Below are 23472 nucleotides of genomic sequence, written 5' to 3'. Positions count from 1 at the left end.
GAGAGGTAGCAGCTGGCTGGCCAGGCAGGGCAGCTCCACAGACTGGAAAGGGAGGGAGGGGGTCATATCTAATTAGAGCAGCAGGGAACGGTTTTTTAGTGAGGCAAATTGTAATCCTTTTTTCTGGAAACTGGCCAGGGCATTAGGGTTAACAACACAGTTTGTGTAAAATAATAATGGAAAATATCTTATCCACTATGTGTTTATGGATCCCCAGTATCTTAGAGTCCAAGTTCACATCTCATTTTAAAAATTCTTTATATTCACTATACCCTTAACATCTGCCAAAAACTTAGCAAAAACTTAGCGCTCACAGAAAGATAGCACCAACAGCTTCAAGGCACCCATTTCCACAGTTATGAGAACTGTAACTGTGGTGGTCTAGGGGAAAGTTCATTTCCACGTTCAAGGTGCCACTAGTGTCTGTGGCCAAGCAATACTCAGTGTCCTCGATGTACCCTGAGTAACACTGGCATAACGCAATATGTTAGCTATTTTTGGTTTGGTTTCACTGTTGTAGTGTTTCTGATGCACTCAAGACCGGCTAGGGAAGCCCTTTACCTGTGGCCCAAGACAAACTGGTTTTTACAGTTTGTTGTTGTTGAGGTTTGTTTGTTTTCTTCTGTTCAGATGGATCTTTTGTTACTGATTGGGAAGTACCTTCAGGGTCTTCTACTTCTTCCTTTGTGATATCCACCAAATCCCCCCCCCCCCCCCCAGCTCCCGACTTACTTCCCTCTATCTATCTGCTACTCCATCTACATAATAGTGAGCTTGCAATCAATTCCTGGAGCATGGGAACAGAAGGGTCACACTCTATTGTCACTCTGGTTTTCGTTTATGCAAGAGTCATTTGTGTAGTGACACAGGACAGTTTTCCTCAGCTTGGAATAGTGCTGATTTAATCAGTTGACCAAACCCCATGATTGCATTCAATCAAAAAGCGTCCTGCATTTATAATCTATGTATTGAGCTGAATTTGTTTCACAGAAGAAACCTTGCATAGTAGTTGGGAATTCAGTAGTTTGAAAGAGCTGGTTATGGGACAATTCACATCAAACCTACATGACGTGTCTTGGGTGGAGAAATCAAACACACATAGCTAGGACCGCTGTCTCAAGCTGCGACAGAGCTGAGTGGACAAATTCTAGATGCAGGCTCTAAAAGCCGAGGCAGAATTAAAAGGACACAATGTAAATATTGTGTCACTTTTCAGAACCACCTAATGGGAGGCTTCCTGATTCAGATTGGGTCATAGCAGCACAGGCTTCTGTCCCTGGATAACTGTCGTTTCTGGGGAAGTAAAAGCAGTAACCACAGGACAGTCCTTGAAATGAGATTTGGGCATGAATTAACGGCAAAATAGAAACACTGTTTGTTTGTTTGTTTGTTTGTTTGTTTGTTTGTTTTCTGTATTCTCCCCTTCCCTCACCATTCCCTGTACAGGAACGGTAAATCAGAGCACTTAACGCTTTGGGCAACTTGTTTGTTCTCTGTGACCTTGGCATTGTAGAAAATTGCTGACATTTTACATTCCAGGTTTCTTTTCCTTAGCGACTTGTAACTGTGAATATTCCCATTTGAATGCCTGCCATTTAGATACCAGAATTCTAGCTAGGGTTTTTTTTTTTTTTTCCTCCTTTCATTTTGTAAAATTAAAATGTGCTGACCAGACAAATTACTTATACTACTAAAAAAAAAAAGAAAGAAAGAAAAGAAAAGAAAGAGTTTTCAGTGGTATAATGTTGATTTTGAGCAACGTAATCTGGTGGTTTATCAGGAAGACATGCTTTTCTTTAGGGAATTAGGTGGTGACTTGCAGGCTCATGAATTATTCAACAAGTCTTGGTGCAGTGGTCAGAGCCTGGGAAGGGTCTGGGGTGGGGTGCAGTCATGGTGGATTTGCAGGCATCTCCTGCCACACTCCCCTTTGCTCCCAACCGCAGCCTACTACACAGTTGACTGGACTCTGTCTCCAAAGGACACCCGTGAAGCTTCTAAGCAAAGGTAAGAAACATCCCTTCGATCTTCAGGACCAGAGCCTTTGTGGGACTGTTACAGCACCTGCCCCCCACCCAGCCACCAGCTCCTCTGCTATCAGGGCCATTCATGTGCAAAGTAGAAACTGAACCAAACACATTATCTCTGAGCCAAAATTGGTCTCTCCTCCAGTCCCAGCCTCTTTAAGGGGTGGCATACATTTGAAGGTTGGTTATTAGTTCCAAATGCTGCAGAAGCATCTGCTCTGTACTAGCTAGAAATCATGTTTAATAACAAGAAAATCTACTCCAGCCAAATCCCTGTTGGGAGGGCTCTCGCATGAACAAAGGGCCCCCACTTCCCCTGATTTCCATAACAGATGTAGTATCTGATGCATGACAGCCCAGCTCAGCCCCGCACCATTATCCTCCCGCGTATCCATCTGCAAGGAGCAAGGCTTTCGTTTTTTATTAATTGCTCTGGTGGGCTACATGTGACGTTTTGTTGCCCCCAGAGTACTGTGTTTGTGCTTCATGCTACACTGGTCGCAATAATAGTGATTTTTCTTAGTGTTAAAGGTTACTAGTCCTTTTCCTTTCCTTTGCTCCACAGCTTCCATACCCAATAAACTATTAATGCCTCCCTTGGGTGGGGGGGTCGACAATTTCCCTTAAGATAGTTCCAGTCTTCCAAATCTAGTCCTGTTTCTTTGTCTTCTGACTGAAGTCTTGAGACAAGTCAGTTGGAGAAAGTCGTTAGGAAGCTTCAGGAAGTCAGATAAAGTTGAGGAGACCCCTTCTCTCTCGAAAGAGAAATGGTGTAAGAATCATACACTTGGAAGTCAGCTCTTGTTTTTAAATCACATTCACACAAGCACAGGAAAACACCTTTAGTGGTGTGGAAGGAAAAAAAAAAAGATTGCTCTCTATTTGCAGACAGCATCTCCCTAGTGATAGAGCTTTGGGGTAAAGCGATGTTTGCTTCCTGAGGTCACCGTAGGGCAGCTATAACCCACACTTGTCATCCTTCTGGACTGCTTCACCTTTGTCCCAGAGCAGTTTAGAAGATACAGTGCTTGGCAGCAAATAGAGCCCAGAGAGGAAAGAAAGGGGGAGCTGAGAGAGTGATTACCGAAGAGATAAGAAGAAAACCTGAGTGTGGGACTAACAGAAGTCAGCACAAAGTAACACACTAAAAAGATCCCTGGATTTCCTTTCCAGTTCAGGATTTGCCTCTTTTCCCTCCCTAATGTAGATACAGGAATTTTAATTCTTCAGGGACTCCATGTAAAGTCTAAAGCACCACAGCTTGAAAGCAGTTTTCTGAGGCTAGCAGTTTGAGTGCTGTGTTTCTTGAAGGTATCAAAACAGGACACATGATCAAAGGACAAGGTCACATCAGAAGAAGCCCATGGAGACATATGCCTATCTCCATGTATATGTGCGTGCATCTAAGCGTGAGTTCCGTTTGATCACATATAAGTGTAATGTGCATGCACACGTGTGTACTTTTTTGTTTGTTTGTATGAGACAGGATTTCTTTGTATAACAGAGCCCTGGCTGTCCTGGACTTGCTTTGTAGACCAGGGTGTCCTCGAACTCACAGAGATCCTCCTGCCTCTGCTTCTCAAGTGCAAGGAATAATGACAGTGTGCCACCACACCTGGTCCTGTGCAGAATGTAAACACGACATAGTGGTCCACCATCTCTATGACTGGAATCTTTGGACTGTCAAAACATTTGAGTGAAACTGAAATTTCTTACATGATAGTTCATAGAAAGTGGAAAGCTTGTGCACGTAGAGAAAGAAATGTGTGTTTCTGTTAATCTAATTTTTCATAGTTTCCAACTTCTGGAAAAAAAGAGAGAAAATGAGACAAAATTTCAAGCAAAGGAAACAGAAAAGGATGTAGCTTATTGCTTTGTCAGTAAACTCTCATTGGAAGCCTTTCAGTGTCTTCCTTTCTGGAGCTAGGGATGTCTACTGATAACTCACTGGTAAATCCTTTTTAAAAATAACTCATGACAATAATCATTCCATTTTTTTTTTGCCATAGGTTCATGCTTTCCAATTAGATATTTTCTGTGTGTGTCTATATTTTAAAATTCCTAGCTTGAAAAAAGCCCTATAAAATTGAGTCACTAAAATATTAATCTGTGCTGGGATGGCATACAGTGCCTTTATATCTCCTTGGTATGTTTTGGGTGATTAGTCCCAGAAAAACTCAAACCAAGAAAGAGCATGTTTGTTATATTGTTCCAAATACTATTGAATGGGGAAAACCATCAATACTTATATTTAACATAGGTTTAATTTATTTGCTGTTAGATGGATTCAAATAGAGAAAGAAGAGATGTGGTGAGTACAAGAAATGATTGGAGGGTTTGCTGCTCTGTCCTCACTAAATTTCTCCAGTTGGCTTCTGTTGAGGAGAGCAGCCCTTGTCGCCGTGGCTGGAGTCACAGCTGGCAGGCAAGAGTACTAACCAAAATAGCTCTTTGAAGGGTTTTGCTGCTTCAGGTCCACAGGGTGGGTGGGCCTTGGTTATTAAGTCTGCCTCCCCACACAACTTTACCTGCCCCTTACACTAGGCCTGATCCTCAGGGAGCACCCTCCCCTGAAAGAGAAAGCAGAGAGACTCCTTCAATCCCTGCCTTTCACAGTGAGAGAAGGAGTGTCAACGCATTCATTAAGTAAATTGCTTCAGGACAGTCTGGGTTTCTGTTTCTGGGTCAGAAAAAAAGAAAACTTATGAGCATCCAATTTACAAAACAATACAAATGCTACCATGTGTGTTCATCTACCAAGGGTTCTGCGCATCCACAGGCAGCCGGTTTAATATTCTTATCTTATCGTTCTAAACCCAAAGAGCCTTGGTGGTGGGCGTCATTATCCCAGTGGGCCACAATTTAGATAAAGGAAATATTCTGGGTCAATTAGTAGAAATTCAGGCAAAATAAAAGGGCGAGAAAGAGGAGGGGAGAAGATGACTTAAAACATGGGGGAAGCACTTACCTATTCCCTACTGCGTGACAGGCACTGGGGCTCTAAAGATGAAAGGCACCAGCCCATTAGGAGCTGCCAGGAGAGGCAGAGGGTACCCATCATCAATGCCTACTTCTTCAGGGTGCTTGCAGATCTGCAGAAGTGGTACTGTGCTTAGAAAAATCACACCAAGTTTGACACATGAGTATCATTTTTGTGCTGGGCACTGAAGTATGAGTTTGAATTTGTCTATTCAGTGGGGGTTCATCACTAGGAGCATGGAGTTCGACTGAAGTGAAGGGGCCCATGAGTAGACCCTGGCATACACAGAGCTTCCATCATGGCTTGAAAATCATCCTTGCTTAGCTTTCTAAAGAAATTGTTTTCTGTCTGGTGTGGCAGCACTGCCTTTAATTCCAGCACTCTATCCAGAGAAGGAGAACAGAGGCAGGCAGATCTCTCTAGGCGCAAGGGCAGCCTGGTCTTCCCTACAGAGTGAGTTTCAGGGCAGCCAGAGCTACCCAGTGAGGTCCTGTCTCAGAAGAAAAACAAACAAAAACAAACAAATAACAAAAGATGCTTCTCTTCTTCATAAACAGTAGATGGTTGCCAACAAATGTTTGGCAGCAACCACAGGCATGAGCAGATTCGGGGTAAGGACACAGCACAAAACTAGACTCAGGCAGTCAAAGGGGATGAAAATGCAGAGGATGGTAGGCTAAAGAAGCATCATCTAAGGCAAGGACACTGGTCTCCCCAGGGAGCAGGGATCCCTAACCCTGGCAACACATTTTTTATTAATTAATTAATTTATTTATTTATGTCACATTTGATTGCAACTTCCCCTCCCTCCTCTCCTCTCAGTCCCTCCCTCTCTCCTCCTCTCTCCCTGCCCCCCCTTCCCTTTCTCCTCAGAGGAGACAGACCCTCCCCCCACCCACCCCACCCCCCACAATAGGTATTAACCTACCCTGGCATATCAAATTGTAGTAGGACTTCTTCCTTTCAGCCTAGACAAAGCAGTTCAGTTAGGGAAAAAGGGATCAAAGGCAGGCAAAGGTAGCCCCTGCTCCAGTAGTTAGAGGTCCTACATGTAGACCAAGCTTCACATCTGTTACATGGATGTAGGGGGCTAGGTACATTACATGCATGCTCTTTGGTTGGTGGTTCATCTCTGTGAGCCCCCTATGGGGCCAAGGTAGTCAATCCTGTAGTTCTCCTGAGGTGTCCTTGACCCCTCTGGCCTCTCCAATCCTTCCTCCCCTCTTCTATAAGTTTCCACGAGCTCTGCCTTGCATGTGGCTGTGTGCCTCTTCACCTCCGCAATACTTCTTTCTGCTTAGCTTTATTTTATATCTTTCTCATAAATTCTTGTCCCCTCTGCCTCTCTCACAAGCAGAGTCTAAAGTTATATCAAATGACATGCTGGTCTTGTTTCCGAAAGACCTGATTGATAAGCAGCTGATTTTGAGCCCAGTGGACACCAAGTGTCGCCCTCCAGGAATGAGGAGAGGCCAGGTGAAGATCAGAAGCTTGTGCAACAGGCTTGAGAAAGGGACAGAAGTGGCAGACTTTAAATATCCCAGAAGCAGGGAAGATGCTTTTCTTTTTCTTTCCAAATAGAACCTCTTGTGTTCATTCTGTACTCTTTACATTGCCCACTAGAAGATTCTGGCTTGAGTTTTTCTACCTTTCAGGGGTAGCTTAGACTGGTTTACCTCCTCCGTCCAGTTCCTTAAGCTCGGAAATCATTAGGATGGAAATAAAAACTGCGTGTCCCTGAGTAAGTCTGAGGCAATTGAAATACAGTCAGGAAAAAAGAAACTGGGGCAGACCGTAGCTACATAAATTACTATGGTGAAAGAGGAACCGCCCCTATTCTGGTGGTAAGCGGAGATCTAGGCTTGTATAGAAAACCGAGTATTCAAGCCTTTCTCATTTGGGCACCCCGTTTCTTCTCACCCCCATTGTCTTGTTCTCAGAAAAGGAGGCAAGAAAGACCTGAGGAGGTCATTTTGGGGGTGCCTAGAGGTGGGGAGTCCTTGAAAAGGAGGTGTAAAAGGGCTTAAGTCTATTCATTTCACCCTTTTACTTTCCTCTAAATCGAAGCGTGGTGTTGATGCCAGTGCCCGGGCCCAAGGAGCTGGCAGAGCGACTCGCTTCAAGGCAGCTGAAGCCTTTCACAATGACAGCTTTTCTCCCAATGTGTCCTGGTAGGAGTTTGAGTTGACAGACAATAAAGGAGGGGAGGGGAGGGATTCCGACACAGGCTGAACAGCCATTACCCTGTCTCCATAACAGCCAGTTGGCGAATGGACAAAGAGAACAAATCCACTGTGGGGTGGTGTCCCAGGCCCCGACTGCCTTGAGTTGTCTTTGGTGAACTCAGAGGCAGACAGCGAGGCTATTATCCCCTGCTGTCTGTCTGTGGACCAGTGATTCAAGGTTTAGGAAATGAAATGGGTCTAGCATCAGAAAAAAGTCTCTGTAGGGACATGTTAGAACATTACAGTGTAGAAATGTGCTTCTCAAGGTCACAATGAGATCATAAAAGTCGTCTTTCCACCTCACCTGCACATAACCTGGCACCTAGCAGGTGCCCCTTAAACAAGGAGGATGTTTAAGTTAAATTGCACAAGAAGAATATGGAATATTGCCCTATGCTTGAGAACAATGAATTTCACCTCCCAACTTTTTTGGTTTCCTTAATTTGTTTGAAATCCCTTTCCTCTTGAAAGAATGAGATAGTATATTGTTCTTTCATAAGCAAAGAAAATAAACAATCAGGTTTGCTTGCAATGGTGGCATACATATAATTCTAGTGAAAGGATAGAAAATAATACAGCCTAACTCTAATGACCCCAAGAAATTAGGAGTTTAAAATGCTATCTTGTTCTGTTAAAAACTAGGTAAAAGGTCACATTCCAGAGCCTGCCCTTTGTTTAGACCTAGCAGAAAGGCCTTGAATGGGTGATCCTGGCCCCATAGGGTAACTGGGGATGGGCTAAGTTTATCTTGCTTCTGTAAACTTACCCCATTACCCCTAAGCAGGAGTTCACGCAGCTGTAGACATTATAGGAAACTAATTGGTCCACTGAGCGTGGGCTCCGATAATTTAAACTGATTGGCCTAAAAACTATGGAGTGGTACAAATCAATTGGCTCGCATTTCGCGGACTCTCCATGCTAAGAAATGATTGGTTTGTGATTCGCGGACTCTGTCGTAAACTTATAAAAGCTGTCGCAACTCGGCACTCGGGGTCCATAGTCCTCTAACCCTGCATGGTGCATGGCTATGGAACCCAGAATTCTGGAAATAAAGAAATCTTCATGCTATTGCATCGAGACCGTTTCTCGCGAGTGATTTGGGTGTTTAGGCAGTCATGTGCTCAAAGTCTGCATAGGCTACACAGTGCAATCCTGTCTAAATGTATAGCTAAATCTTTTGAACTTGTCCTGTCATGTCTAGCAAGGACCAGTAATTCCATGAGTGCCCATTCAGCCTCAGGTCCTTAGTAACATTATCCACAAAGTCCCACAGTGAGTTTTCATGGTTTTTTGATAAACACATTTTTGAGGAATAGTCTACAGATGAACGTGGCATCATTTACAGAGTCCCTGAGACCAGGAAGCTAGTTAATGACAGGGGCATCAGATGGCTTGTTTCTTTGCTTTGCCAGGTACCAGTGTGTGTTTCTATATCCTGATGAAGACAAGACCAGAAAATTCTCTGCTGAATGTTGTTACCACAATTATACAACAAAAACCCCATGACTCGACTCTTGGCATAGCTTGTGAACAGACCTCTTGCAAAGCGAAACAATGAATTTTATAGACAAATTAACAAATGAGTTTTCTGCCATGAACGAAAGGGAGTGGCTGAGCGATTGTCCTGCAGATGGAGAAGCCACACACACTGGAGTCTCAGGCAGCTTGATAGCTGTTTCAGAGCAGTCCTTTGTGACATCCCTCTGCGGAGGAATAAATGATGTATGAAACGAAGACCCACCAACTCCACAGGGAGCACACACAGGACACTTGCAGCTATAATGGGTAGTTTCTGATGGGTTTTGGCTGTGACCCCTGGGCACAATTTCCATTCAGCTCCATGGAGCCAGACAGCCTTCTACAGCGGGAAAACACCAGAATCCACACTCTCTCTTCTCCAAAGCAGCAAGCAGTCTTCCACTGGAGCTTACTTGTAAATTTATTTCATCGTAGACACTTCTCTACCTTGGCACTTCCACAGTCAACTACTGTGGTGGCAGCTCATTATTCCAGTAATCGGCACAATATAGCACAAAATCTGTGCAAAAGCACTTGAAATCTGAGAAATCGTGGTTACTGGTGTGTTCAAAGCTTCTGGCAGAAAGAACTGTGGGTGTGTGCATGTCCTTCAGGGCATCCAAACACTGTTGTTGTTTGTTTGTTTAAAAAACCAAAGTTCCAGTACCTGCCTTTGAGGTGGGTTTATAATTCTATGACAGGAATTTATGTCCATCAAAGCAGGGTTGACCTCTGGGTAGAAGATCAGCATTGTAATCAGTAAAATCTGGGAGATCTTGCAGATAGAAACTTCAGAGTTCTAGAGAACCAGACCCTGAGAAACTGGTAGTTTTAGAAAGCCACATTCACTACTCAGCATATCCATAGAACAATGAATGAGATGTGAGTTTAAAAGACAATGCTTTAAAACAAATACAGATATGGCGACAGACAAATTTTGTGTGTGTGTGTGTGTGTGTGTGTGTGTGTGTGTGTGTGTAAACATCAAGGGAGATTCACCTTAGGGATTTTCTTTATAGCACTGACATTTTTACCATCAGAAAAGTCTATGCAAGCAATTACTGCCATTGATTATAGTTGGAAAGTAAGTGTGGATGTCCTTTGTCTGCTCCTGGGCTAGATGGATGCAGTTCCTTTAAGAGCTGTCCTAGCCGGGCGGTGGTGGCGCACACCTGTAATCCCAGCCCTCTGGGAGGCAGAGGCAGGCGGATTTCTGAGTTCGAGGCCAGCCTGGTCTACTAAGTGAGTTCCAGGAGAGTCAGGGCTACACAGAGAAACCCTATCTCGGAAAAAAAAAATCCAAAAAAAAAAAAAAAAGAGCTGTCCTCCACCTACAACTGAATGTACTGGACAGAGGCATACTCAGTGTCCGGCAGGATCTCTTCTTCTTATTGATTGTGTTCTTATTTTGAATCGTATTATTCAACTACTCCCTTATGCTTATGAGCCTAGAACCACAGCAATGGAAAATTAGAATCCATCAGTGCACAGCTTGCGAGACTATGCTCTGAAGTGTCTTTCCTAAGGAGGAAGGGAAAGCTACTGGGCAAGAGAATGACTGTGGGCACAGAGCCAGAATCACAGCCGAAGAACTGAACCTGTTCCCTTTCCCCGTGGACTGGATTAATGTGGTTTAGTTTGCCAAATAAAAATAAGTTCTTATAGTTAAATGCGATTATGAAAAAAAAATAGTAAGTTCTTAGTAGTAGAATATCCCACAGAGGCTGGGCACGATGGGTCATGTCTTTAATCCCAGCACTTGGGAGGCAGAGAGAGGCAGATTTCTGAGTTTGAGGCCAGCCTGGTCTACAAAGCAAGTCCAGTGCAGCCAGGGATATTACACGGAAAAACCCTGTCTTAACAAAACAATACAAAGCAAAACAAAAGAAAAGAGAAAGAAGAAGAGGAGGGGGAAGAAGAAAAGGAGGAGGAAGACTCCACAGTATCCATTACCCAATCCGCTCTAGCCATTGCCCCTCAAAATTCAGACTGCACTAGCACCTCTACTGACCATTCACTACCTCCTCTCTCTGTCCACTAGAATTCCAGATCCTCTTCTCCTTCTCCGGATGTTTTGTCTGTCAGAGCTACACTTTCCATAGAAATCTCCCAGCCTCACCTTTTATCTCTCTTCAAATAGTTGCTCAGCTTCCAGTGTTTTCTTCTAGTTGAAACTATCATGCACCTACATATTTCACATTGACTTTCACCATTCTTCCCCTTTCTGTCTCCTTTCTCACTGCACATGTTTCCTAAGTCTAACCTTCGTTATTATTGTTTGTTATGTATCTCTGTCCAGTAGAATACATGTTCTAGGATGGCAAGAATCTGGCATATCTCAGACGTAGGTGCTCTACCCTACAAATATACGTGCTCAAGAAACAATGATTGAATAAATGGCAAATGACAGATAGCATACTCTTATCCTGATCCTCATTTACGTTATCCAAATTATATTTAAATCCCTTTGCCTGAACTGATTGTTAGTCAGCCTTCTATTACTGGGTGAAAATATCTGAAATGTTCTTCTTTAAATGTTCTTTATTAGGGTGCTGGAGCTGGAGCTGGAGCTGGAGCTGGAGCTCAGTGGTTAAGAGCACTGACTATGGCTCCAAAGGACTGAGTTTGACTCCCTGTTCTCCCTTTCCAAAATTTCTGGGCTGAAGAGATGGATCAGTGGTTAAGAGCACTGACTGTTCTTCTGAAGGCCCTGAGTTCAAATCCAAGCAACCACATGGTAGCTCACAATCATCTGTAATGAGATCTGATGTTCTCTTCTGGTGTGTCTTACATATAATAAATAAGACAGCTACAGTGTACTTACATATAATAAGTAAATCTTTAGTTTATTAGGGCTTACCGTTTTGAGCATCTCAGTTCTTGTTGGTTTGTGGTTTAGCAGTTTGTCATGGTGGGAACATGAACTAGGATGATCTGCTGGCTTTGTGAGATCCAGGGAGAGCAAGAGACCAGGGTTCCCCACAATCCCCTCTGAGGGCACAGGTTTCAAAGCTATGCAGCATTCCCTCTCTCTCTCTCTCTCTCTCTCTCTGTGTGTGTGTGTGTGTGTGTGTGTGTGTGTGTGTGTGTGTGTATGTCTGTGTGTCCATCATCCTGTTTATTGTTTGAGACACGAGCTTTCATCTCTCAGCTTTCGGTTCCAATTTCCATGTCTGACGGCCGCAGTGCTTCCCCATCACTATATGGTGATCTGATGGACTCATCACTCTGGAATTTTAAACCCCAAATAAACTATTCCTCTTATAAACTGCTTTGGTCATGGTGTTTTATCATAGCAATAAAAAATGTACCTAATACAGCCTGGAACCTGTGGGATAGAGCCATCTACTATAGGATAGGTCTTTCCTTTTTGGTTAATCCTCAGAAAATTCCTCCACAGATACTGTGGAGGTTTGAATAGGTTTTGCCCTCATAGATCCAAGTGTTTAAATGCTAGGCTACAGAAAGTGGCACTATTAGGAGGCGTGGCATTGTTGGAGGAGGTGTGGCCTTGGAGGGGACTATGGCTTTGAGGTCTCCTATGCTCAGGTTCTGCCCAGTATGGAAGTCCAGCCTCTTCCTGGCTGTTTTTGGATCAAGATGTCGATAGAACTAACTCTGGGCTCCTCCAGCACCATGTCTGCCTGCGTGCTGCCGTGCTTCCTGCCATGATGATAATGGATTAAACCTCTGAAACTGTAAGCCAGCCCCATTTAAATGTTTGCTTTTTATGAATTGCCTTGGTCAAGGTGTCTCTTCACAGCAATGGAAATTCCAACTAAGATATCTCTAGAGATGTCTCTTAGATTACCTTTTAAAAAATATATATTTTTTTTTGTTTGAGTTTTTTCCCATTGGACCTTCCTAGCTGTAGTTGCTCAGAATTCACAGCATAAACCAGGCTGGCCTTGAAGTTGCTGCAACTTTCTGACCTCTGTCTAACTGGTGTTAGAATGGCATGCATGAGACACATGAACCTCCTCCCTGGCTTTGAAGGGATTCTTAACCTATTTAAGCTGATAATGAAGATTGTACATGACAATTCTCCCTTGTCCACTTGATGCTTGTGGTGATTCAAATAGGACTAACCCCTATAGGTTCATGTATTTCAATATATCATTAGGGAGTGGCTCTACTTGACAGGGATTCAGGGGTGTAGACTTGTTGGAAGAAGTATGCCATTTGGGGTAGGCTTTGGAGTTTCAAGTGTTCAAGACAGGCCCAGTGTCTCTTCTTCCTGTTCCTTATGGATTCAGATGTAGAGCTCTCAGCTCCTCCAGTACCCTGTCTGCCTGTGTGCCCACGTGCTTCCTGCTATGTTGTTAATGGAAATAGCAGAGAAGAATAGCTGCACCATAGTCGGAAGACTATGAATTTTCCTCCATCAAACAACTGAGTCTATCACTTTGAGTTCAACTTTACCCAAGTTGTCAGAACATGGGCAAAATCAGGATAGATTTGTTTGTTCTGTTGCGTTGTTTGTTTTTCCCAGAATTTGTCTATTTTAATTCTCGTCAGCACACTTATCCCACACAGATCCTTATGAACCCATACTTCTCCATAGTTTCCTCAAGACTCTGATCTTCTGAGATCTCACCATGATGACCCAGTATGCACTGCTTTCAACAGGCTAGGGGCTCTCTACCTATAGGTCTGGTCTATCACATTCCTTCCATAAATGAGTTCCACAGTCACAGTATATTTTTTGTTCTAGTTACTTTCTCATTGCTGTGATCAAATATCTATCAAAAAGCATATGAAAGGAATAAAAGTTTATCTTGGCTCATGGTTCAAGGGATATAGTCTGTCCTGGAAGGAAAGACTTAGGTCTGGGGTCAGAAACTGTCAAGGCAATGGGAGACTACTGGCTCACATCTCTTTATATTACGAAGTAAAGAAAGAGAACAAGCTCATATCCATTTGGCTTTGGCTTTTTCCCCCATGCTCATTATGGGCTGAATTTGTAAGACCCCAAAAACCGAGGGTGCCCCAGCACCCCACACCCCGGAAGGCGACACCCAAATCACTCACGAGAAACAGTCTCGATACAATAGCATGAGGATTTCTTTATTTCCAGAATTCTGGGTTCCACAGCCATACACCGTGCAGGGGTAGAGGACTGAGGACCCCAAGTGCTGAATTGTGACAGCTTTTATAAGTTTACGACAGAGCCCGAGAATCACAAACCAATCATTTCTTAGCATAGAAAGCCCTCAAAATGTGAGCCAATCGATTTGTACCACTCCATAGTTTTTAGGCCAATCAGTTTAAATTATCAGAGCCCACGCTCAGTGGACCAATTAGTTTCCTATAATGTCTACAGCTGCGTGAACTCCTGCTTAGGGGCAATGGGGTAAGTTTACAGAAGCAAGATAAGCTTAGCATATTTCCAGTTACCCTATGGGGCCAGGATCACCTATTCAAGGCCTTTCTGCTAGGCCTAAACAAAGGGCGAGCTCTGGAATGTGATCTTTTACCTAGTTTCTAACAAAGCGAGATAGCATTTTAAACTCCTGATTTCTTGGGGTCATTAGAGTTAGGCTGTATTATTTTCTATCCTTTCAAATTCACTATTGATTAACCTATATGGGATGGTGCCATGCACTTCAGTGTGGGTTTGTGCAGTTAATCTTCTCTGGAACTGCCCTCAAAGGCACATCCAATGTGTCTCCTAGGTGATTCTAAATCCAGTCAGGTTGGCAATGAAGATTAACCATTACCAACAGGATAATAGGGGATCAGTTGTTAGCCTATGTTTAATAAGTAGTAATGATGTTATTACTACTAGTAGTGTAAGCTGAGCTATCACACAGATAAATCATGTATTTTACAAATGAATGGCAATTTTGGAGTTGTGAGGAGAATATTCTTGCAAGGCATATATGGCAAACTGTAGTAGAAAAATACTTGTCAACAAGCTATGTAGTGATATGCACAATAATAAAATAAATGCAAAGTACTAAGGTGACAAAAGAATGATTTAGACAAAAAACCTGGCTTCCCAGGTGAAGCTAAAGTCAGGAAATGCAGGAGGAGTGAGTATATTTTGACTAGCAACCCCCACTCCCCCAGCAATGGCCCATGCTTACCCAACAGGCACTTCTGTGGAAGGGTAGCTAATCGGTTGGTGCCAACTAGGCAGGACCAAGGGGACATGGCAGAGGGTATAAAGGCACTCTCCACTCTAACAGTGGACCAGTCTGCTTCTGCTTCTCATCTGGATCCAAGAATCTGTGGTATCGATTCTTCACCTTTTTGACCATACCCCTAAGGACTACCTGGGGCAGAGAGTGGCAAGGGCTAGGGCAACAAGGAAACAGATAAAGAGCCATATATTTCTTTGGTCATAATTGTTAGTAGATAGGAAACACAATCAAGGCACAGACCTAAGGGACAGTGTGTGTGTGTGTGTGTGTGTGTGTGGTGAGCTCTGTGTGTATACTTGCCCATATCCTTGTGTGTGGAGACCAGAGGTTGACATTGATGTGTCTTCCTCAATTAGTTTTGCATGTTATTTTTTTATTATAGGGTCCCCCACTCATTCTAAAGATGAGGCTTGGCTAGAATGGCCAACCAAGCCCAGGAACCATCTTGTCTTTGCCCTTAGCACTAGAATTACAGGCATAGACCACCATGCCTAGTGTATATCTATCTCTGTGTATACTAGGAATCCAAACTTAGGTTTTCTAGCACATTTGGCCACCATTTTACTAACTTCCAAGATATATTTCATGTGGAAGGAAAATCCTCCTCTTTGGTATTTAAACAATTGAGAGAGCTATCATTAATCTTGTGTTTTCATTATGTCCATCTGGAACACAGACTGGTGGCAGAACCTGAGCCGTTAGGTTATAACAGATTTAAAAGGTGAGTGTAGCTAGGGTTCTGGACATCCTGTTTGTTCGCTTGTCATGTATTTTAGCTTTTTCATAAGCTTTCTCTACTTTCTCTTCTGATGATGGAATGAACAGTCAGTCTGGGACACTTGCCTAAATAGATGGTCCTTAGTTCACTCCCTACTGACTAAAGTTGTGGGTAGGCAGAGGGTGACCACTTGGTACAACCCAGAAACCATCCTACCATTATAACTAGAATATTAAATTACCCACCCTTGGCAACTCCCCATTCTTTTGGTTGACCATCTCACTTTCAGGTTTTGATTCTGGAGACTTAAATAAAGCTCTATGTATTTAATCCCCCACCCCCACCCCCACACACACCAGTTTGATGAGAAGACATAGTAAAAAGAAGCTTTATTTAGAACAAGGTCTGTCCTGTCAGACACCAACTACTATCTGTTTCAAAGACAAGGCAGAGACGGAGGGCAAAGAATATTTGGTTTGGGTTGATAGTTTTCCAGATCAAAGGCATGTACAAAGTCTACAGCCTTGTTTTTCTTTTAAACAAAAGTTTGAATTTTTTTTTAAACTAAAAATAAAAATAAACAACCCACAAACCATCATTACCTCAAAATGGCTAGAAAATGATTGTTCACAATGTTAACAATGGAGGGTTAAATACTGAAGAACTGGAGGGCAAGATGACACCAGCAGAAAAGATTCACAAACTCTAGATAGCTGCATTGCTTTGATTGGTAACTGGGAAATAAAGGATCTGGTTCCACTAGATGTAAAATAAAGAGACAAAGACAAGTGAAACAACCTATCGACTTCTCTTTAAACTTTCTTTTTTTGAATTATTTTATTTTATATGCAATGTAATGGTCCATGATTCTCCAAAGAATGATACCCCAGACTGAAATAGTATGTAAACACAAAGAGTGTTTTATTCTGTAGCAGTCCAGCATGCTGTGGGTCTCCCTTTACCAAGATAGAGAAACCCCCAAGTGAGCTCCCAGGCTGATTTAAAGCACTTTAGGGGAAATTCTGGGGTAGGTGACCTCTATGTTAATATGTTGGTTCCATTTCTACAGAAATTTCAGAACCATTATCGGATGTGGGTCCATCTCTATGGAAGTTTCAGAACCATTACTGTGGAAACAATTGCTGAGGAAGTCTGGAGACTGTTGCTGACCCATTGTCCTTGCCTTAGGCCAAGTGGCAGGCAGCTTCTGATTAGTTACCAGAAACTTGGGTTGCTGTTGTTGTTGTTGTTGTTGTTGTTGTTGTTGTTGTTTTTCAGTAACTGATTTGCCCAGTTCTTGGAAACAGAGATTTCGGCCTAGTCTCCTTAACTGCCAATTTGAAGCCTGTCATGGAGTCAGGCTATCGCATCTCTCTCAGTATGTTTTGCTTGCATGTATATATGTGCACTGTGTTTAGGTATGGTGTCTATGGATGTCAGAAAAGAGCATTGGATCTGGAGATGGAGTTATGGATGGTTGTGTGCTACCATGTTGATGCTGGGAATCCATCCTGGGTCCTCTGCAAGAGCAGCAAATGCTCTTAGCCACTGAGCCATCTTCTCTTTAGCCCCCATTAACTTTCTTTCTAAGTGGCTAGGGCCTTGCTCAGCTTTTATGGTGGCTTTAGCTAACTTGAGATGTTCAGCATGTCCTAGAAGGGAGCCCAGTTCTTCACAAAACTGCACTCTGCAGAAAACTTTAGATCTAGGGTACTTTTTTTTTTTTAAACTGTCTCTTAAGAAAATTAAGAGTTATTTCAGTGAAAAGGGAAATCACCCTGAATGAAGTATCAAGAAAATCTTTGGCAAAACTGAAACACTCAAGCAGCATCTGCAATCCGATGAGTGCTAGGCAGACTGGGGGACAATGGGCATTAGAAAGTAGATGTGTAAGAACTCTCGCTGTGCACAAGCATAGACGTTATGTGAGTTGCTTTTGATTTCCTACATAATAAGATGTATTTAAATCTGTGTGTCCATACAGGTCTCTGAGTGGTTCATGAGCTTCGGGTGTATAACGCCAGTAAGCATTCAGCACAGACACTAGGATTTGGAAGAGAACATGCTGGAGTGTGTGAGGTGGGTGAGGTTATACACCGAAAGAAAAACTACCAGTAGGAACGAGGTGTATTTACCTGGATACAGCCTTGTGTATTTGTTACCTTTTTTGTTGCTGTGGCAAAATACCCAGGGTTGGTTCGAATGCCCTGGGAGAGGCGGTTCATCGGGGCTGAGAATCCTGTTGGAAGTGGGAGGGGGCAGGGCAGGACAACGGGCCCTTTGCAGTCAGGTAAAGACCATGCTCTACTAGATCCCTCTTCCTTTTTCCACTTTATTCAGTCCTACTAGGAGTGCTGCCTTCTTTTAGAGTCTTCTCCCTCAGTTAAAATGAAAAAGCCCTCAGAGCTATTCAAAGATGTGGCTGCTTTACCATTCCAAAGCCAATCCCCTTGGAATTCAAGGCTATCCATCGCACCTTTTGTATTTTGATTTTGTTTTTGTTGTTCCTGTCTCTGTGACTTTTTTGTCCTTATTTTTTCCAGAAGTGAGTCTTAGGTCACCACACCCAGCCTCACCTTACATTTTAGAAGTTCAATTTATTCAAAGTAATTTAACTTTTAAGATAACGATGTTGTTTTCCAGATTTTTTTTTTCCAGTTATAACCTACTTGGAAAGAGTCATGTTTATGTACCAGGGGAAGAGAACAGAGAGGCTTATCTCAGCATGAATGAACAAACAGCTAAGGGGAATTCTCAATTCCTGGTCAGGGTTGAGGGCTTTGAGGAAGTCTTGTCCCAAGAGGTGAAAGTAAAGTTGGTCTTTACTTTACAGGAAGCAACTTGGCTTGTGTTAAAGAATGCAAGGGAAGATCATCTCCTGAGTCTTAGGGCTCTCAGCCTGCCATGCCCACCCCAAAGCTCTGTAAGATCCCTCTGTGTGCTGATACAACAGGAACTGATGGTGGAGATGAACAGAATATGACTCTTGCACAGTAAAATTTAACAAACCCACTGGTTGAAAAAAAATAACAATAAATAATCAAGAGGAGCATTACTATTGGGATTATATTTCACAGAAAAAAATGTGTCATTATCTTTTAATTAATTTCAAAGGAAAAGAATAAAATAGAAGTGTTGTGCCTTAGTCTCTGTTTCCTTCCTGACCACATTTTAAAAGTAAAGGTAAAAACATCGTTGAGGGCTGGAGAGGTGGCTCAGCAGCTGAGAGCACTGACTGCTCTTCCAGAGGTCAGGAGTTCAATTCCCAGCAAGCACATGGTGGCTCACAACTATCTGTAATGGAATCAGATGCCCTCTTCTGGTGTGTCTGAAGATGACAACAGTATACTCATGCATAAAAAAATAAATCTTTTTTAAAAAAATCAATGAATTTTAATAAATATTATTTTAGAGAAAAATCTATTGGAGAGCAGAATGAAGGAGACCTGTTTTTCACTGTGCCAAGTCCCTTCCAGTAAGTGGCTGATGTAACATTTTAGTGTTATGTTCTGGCACTTCCCCAGAGTTTGTGACTGACTGTGCTGTTTGGGTTTGGGTTTGGATTTGATGTCCTGTTTCATGGATCCACCTTATTGTTTCCTCCATTATAAAAGCAGAAGTCCTCCAAAAACTTTACATCTTGCCTACCAGGAGTGTGGGCTCGTGCACCTACTTACACAAATGATGACTGCATTCACTTAACAATAAAAAAATAGTATCTATTTTTGTTAGAACTTCCCACCAAAAATGTTATAACATGTGGCTCCATTTATGTGCTGCTGGGGGTCGCCATGTAAGGATGGAGTTGAAGTGCTAGGTTGGAACTTGCCTTGCTCCTTGAGCTACTGTCTGCTCATGCTCAGTTGTCTCCTCTGTAAGATAGATATGTACTCTGAAAACCAAACATGTTGATGCTCACCCAGCATTACTGCTTTCTCAACAGATAGCTTCTGGTCTTGGGCTCTAGGAGGAACAGGAAATTAGAGAGCACCCTTGGGTACATCCAGTTGACACCTGCAGACAGTGGGAGCCCTTCTCTCAGCAGTCTGACATAGGCCCCCAGCAATTCATTCTTGCAAGAAATATTCCAAGTCGATATTATTCCCAGTTTTCTAGATTCGCCTACTTAACATTTTACAGTTGGGGGTCATAACTGAAACCTTACAGCACATCTGCACAATGTGTTCTACAATTCTGCAAAATCTATGGATTGTGTTCTTCCTAAACTATTATAATTTACTCTGTCAAAGACCCAGCCTGTAGCAATTCAGGTCCCTACAAGAAAACGGACAGGCCAATCACTGAGAGGAGATTCTACACTTTAGAGTGGCTTCTATGTAGAAAAACTGGCTTCTATGTAGGGCTGGGCTGAAAAGAATTGGGTATAAACAAATGAACAAAAGTCTTTCTGTAGATGAACCAACTAATGCTCCAGAGTTGCACAATTCAGAAGACCTTTAGGAACTTAAAAGAGCAGAGCTAGAATTCAGCTTCCATAGAACAGTTTTATCAGTAAGCACAATTCTGGCTTCCAAAGCCTTTGGGAAACTGTGAGTTCTGAAGGGTTATGATTGCTCCATTTTTTAATTCACAAGGCAAGTTATCAGCAGGCGTGCAATTGTTTACTCCAGGTTTGCGTCAGGATTTGCTCCCTTGTGCTGTGATAACAGGCAGTCTCACTACAGAGCATCCCAACGTTTATCATTCCTGTGATATGTCCCTCATGGATTTCCCCAGGGCTCTTCTTCATAGAGGCATGAAGGAATTCAGGAAGAGGGAGGCTCTGTCATGTTATAGACCTAGCATGTGAAATATAAAGACTCATTGGTTATAATGATAAAGAAAAGGGGGGGGGATAAAAGAACTGGCTCCTTGGGCCAGAGAAAGGGCTCAGTTGTAAAGGATGTGCATGTTTCTTGCAGAGGACCACGCTCAATTCCCAGCCATCTTGAGGTTCACAACCATCTGTAGCTCTGGTATTTCTGGATCTGGACCCTCTCATGTAACCTTCGTGTGCACTGCATTAGTGTGGTGCATATCTGTCCATACAGACAGTCACACATGCACATTGAATTAAATAAATAAATATTTACCAATGTTCTTTGAAAAGAGAATTGGTTACTGACTGGCAATCCTGCAATACGTGTTCATTCTTTATCAGGCAAAGTCCGGTGCTTAAACCTAATTGTGAGGAACCTGAGAAAAATGGAGAAAGAAATAGGGTATTTTGGTGAACATTGTCCTATATTCTAGCTTTAGTTCACTAAGATTCAGCATTTATTTCCAGGTAAGGAACCAACATTTTTTTTTTTTGCTCATTTTTCAAAATTTGTAATTAAAATAAAACATTTAACATTACTTTCTTACTGAAAGGAACTAGGCTGTTTAAAATTGTCTCTGTATTTACTGGGACAATCCAAAGTTTTCTGAGCAGGCCACTTAATGCGTGTTTTAAATTATATTTTTACCTATCATATTAACTGATCTGGTATGTAGCGAGTGATTTCATATCTGAAAAATAAAGTGTTCCTGTACACAGCAACAAGTTAAGTGGCAGTCAGAGTAGCTGGTTCACCAGGTCTGCAAAGGGCTGTCTCAAATCCCCAAATTCCCAAAGCTGCTTTTAAAGCAAAAGTCAAATAATTTTATTCACATCGACCACCTTCAGGGCCAGAGGACCAAGCAGGGAGATGCTTCTTTCTCCCCATGCACTCCATGTTTTCTACTTAAAGTCCTGGATACCAGAATTTTCACGTGTTCTTGTTGATTGGTGTTTGTACATCATCTTTTATGAAATGACAGTATTTCTCAAACAAGAGCTGTTGTTCCTCAGGTCCCATTATGTGAACTCAGCGTTAGCATGAGACATTCCAACTGTGAACTTGCAAGACTATGGGTTTATGCAGTGTGTGTGTGTGTGTGTGTGTGTGTGTGTGTGTTGACGGCAAGTGGGTTGCTGGGTATAGGAATGTATGTGTTTGTGTTTGTGAGACTGGTGGGTATGTTTCTACAATAGGCTAAGAACTGACTTTTAGGGACTTCTGCTCCTCTGTGTCAAGCTGCTTACAATACTAAAATTTCCACGCCTGGTATACTGCCAGAGTTTTAATACATTTGAACTTATTTAAACTTATTTAAACCTATTTGGACTTCTCCCTTCTTTTTCTTCCCTTGGTCATCAGTGGATCTGTATGCAGCCCTTGGATCAGGATCCCAAGGCCTTTGGATAGGATGGCCAAGTCTTTAGCCTTTTCTGGAGGCCTCCTCTAGAGACAGTACTTGAAAAATAATTATAGATTATTTCCCAATATCTAACCTCTCTTTCTTAGTGACAGATTCTATCTGGGAACATGGCTAAGAACCTCCTTCTGTTAGTTTATGGTTTGGGCCAGTGGGATGCAGGTAGAGGCATTTTGGAGCCATTGCTAAAGTTCAGTTTGTACAGGAGAGGACTGTGTAGGTTTGGAGTTTAGAGATGATAAAATGAGTTTGAGCCTTTACCTTGTGCACTTAGGCAGATCGAAAGCTAGAGATGGGATGGCAAAGCAACTTGAAGAAAGGGGCCATTTCCTAGGAGTTCACAAATTCAGACTTTAGATTGTGTGTGTATATGTGTATATGTGTGTGTGTGTGCATGTGTTTGTGTGTGTCTGTCTCTGTGTGTGTCAGTGTGTGACATTTTCTGTTTCTATGACTCTGCATATGTTTGTATGTCTCTGTATCTATGTGTGTCTGTGTGTCTGTGTGCCTCTGTATGCAGCTTTATGACTCTGGATGTGTGTATTCACTTGCCCACAGGTGACAAATGTGCAGCTATTTCGTTGTCCGTCAGATTTTAAATTTCTTGTACAGTAAACACAAGCACAATGCATATCATATGGAAGTACTACTTCTGGTCTTACTAAGCTGAAATAGCCCTTTTATCCTTCTTGTTAGGTCCTGGTTATAACCTGGGGTTTTGAAACGTGTGGGACCCTTTGCTTGGTATTCTTTTATGCATCATTTTGCAAGTGACCAACAGTTGCTTCCATTATTCTATGCATTGATTTCACTTGCTGTAAGCCTCTCCTCAGTCCATCTGCTGGATGCTGATTGTGGTGGAGACAACAACTCTCCTGTGCTCTGTCAGCTCTGTCCCAAAACAATGCTCAGAACAGAGGTGAGACTGGTCAGGAGAAGGTCTCTGTCTAAGAAGAACAATTATGGTGGCTCATAGGCCCTATGCCTTGAATGTGCCATCGACTGGCACCTCTGAGCAGGCTGTCAGCCAGTTATTTCTCCATTCTTGCTTCAGACTGTAGATGTCACAGGTTAATCAGGATGAACAGGAGGCCAGCATGTAAGATCTACTTATTGACTAGTTGACTGATGTACATTTCCTGCCCTTCCAAGAAGCCCTGTGAAAATAGCTTTTAGAGAAAAATAGCTGTGACCCACTTGATGCTCCCCAAACCCTCCAGTGCTCCCCAAATCCTCCCCTAATTAGTTGGTACCCCTTGCTCTGCTCTGAGCCAGGACTCCACTCTATTGCTAAGACCTACACACCAGGCTGCCTAGTAGTTAGAAATGCTTCCCTCTTTCTTCTCTCGTGTATCCAGGCACAACAGGAGGTGGTATGGAATTCTTTGCTACAGAAAGGAACCTTGGGCTCAGAAACATTGGCTTTTCTAAGTCACCAGTGTTGGTTGTACCTAAGACTGTTTTTCCAAACTCTGGTTTTGACAGACTAATAGAGTTATGTATGTATCTGTTTGAGAAGAACCTTACTGCACACAAGTATCATGATAGTATCATGAACTTTCATTCAGCTGTTATGTAACAGTGGAGCTGAGCCCATTGGAATAGATGCAAGGAATCT

The sequence above is a fragment of the Apodemus sylvaticus genome, chromosome 5 (assembly GCF_947179515.1).
Source record: "Apodemus sylvaticus chromosome 5, mApoSyl1.1, whole genome shotgun sequence".
Taxonomy (NCBI): Eukaryota; Metazoa; Chordata; class Mammalia; order Rodentia; family Muridae; genus Apodemus; species Apodemus sylvaticus.
The sequence above is the reverse complement of the archived record's forward strand: the minus strand, read 5'-3'. Positions refer to the sequence as shown.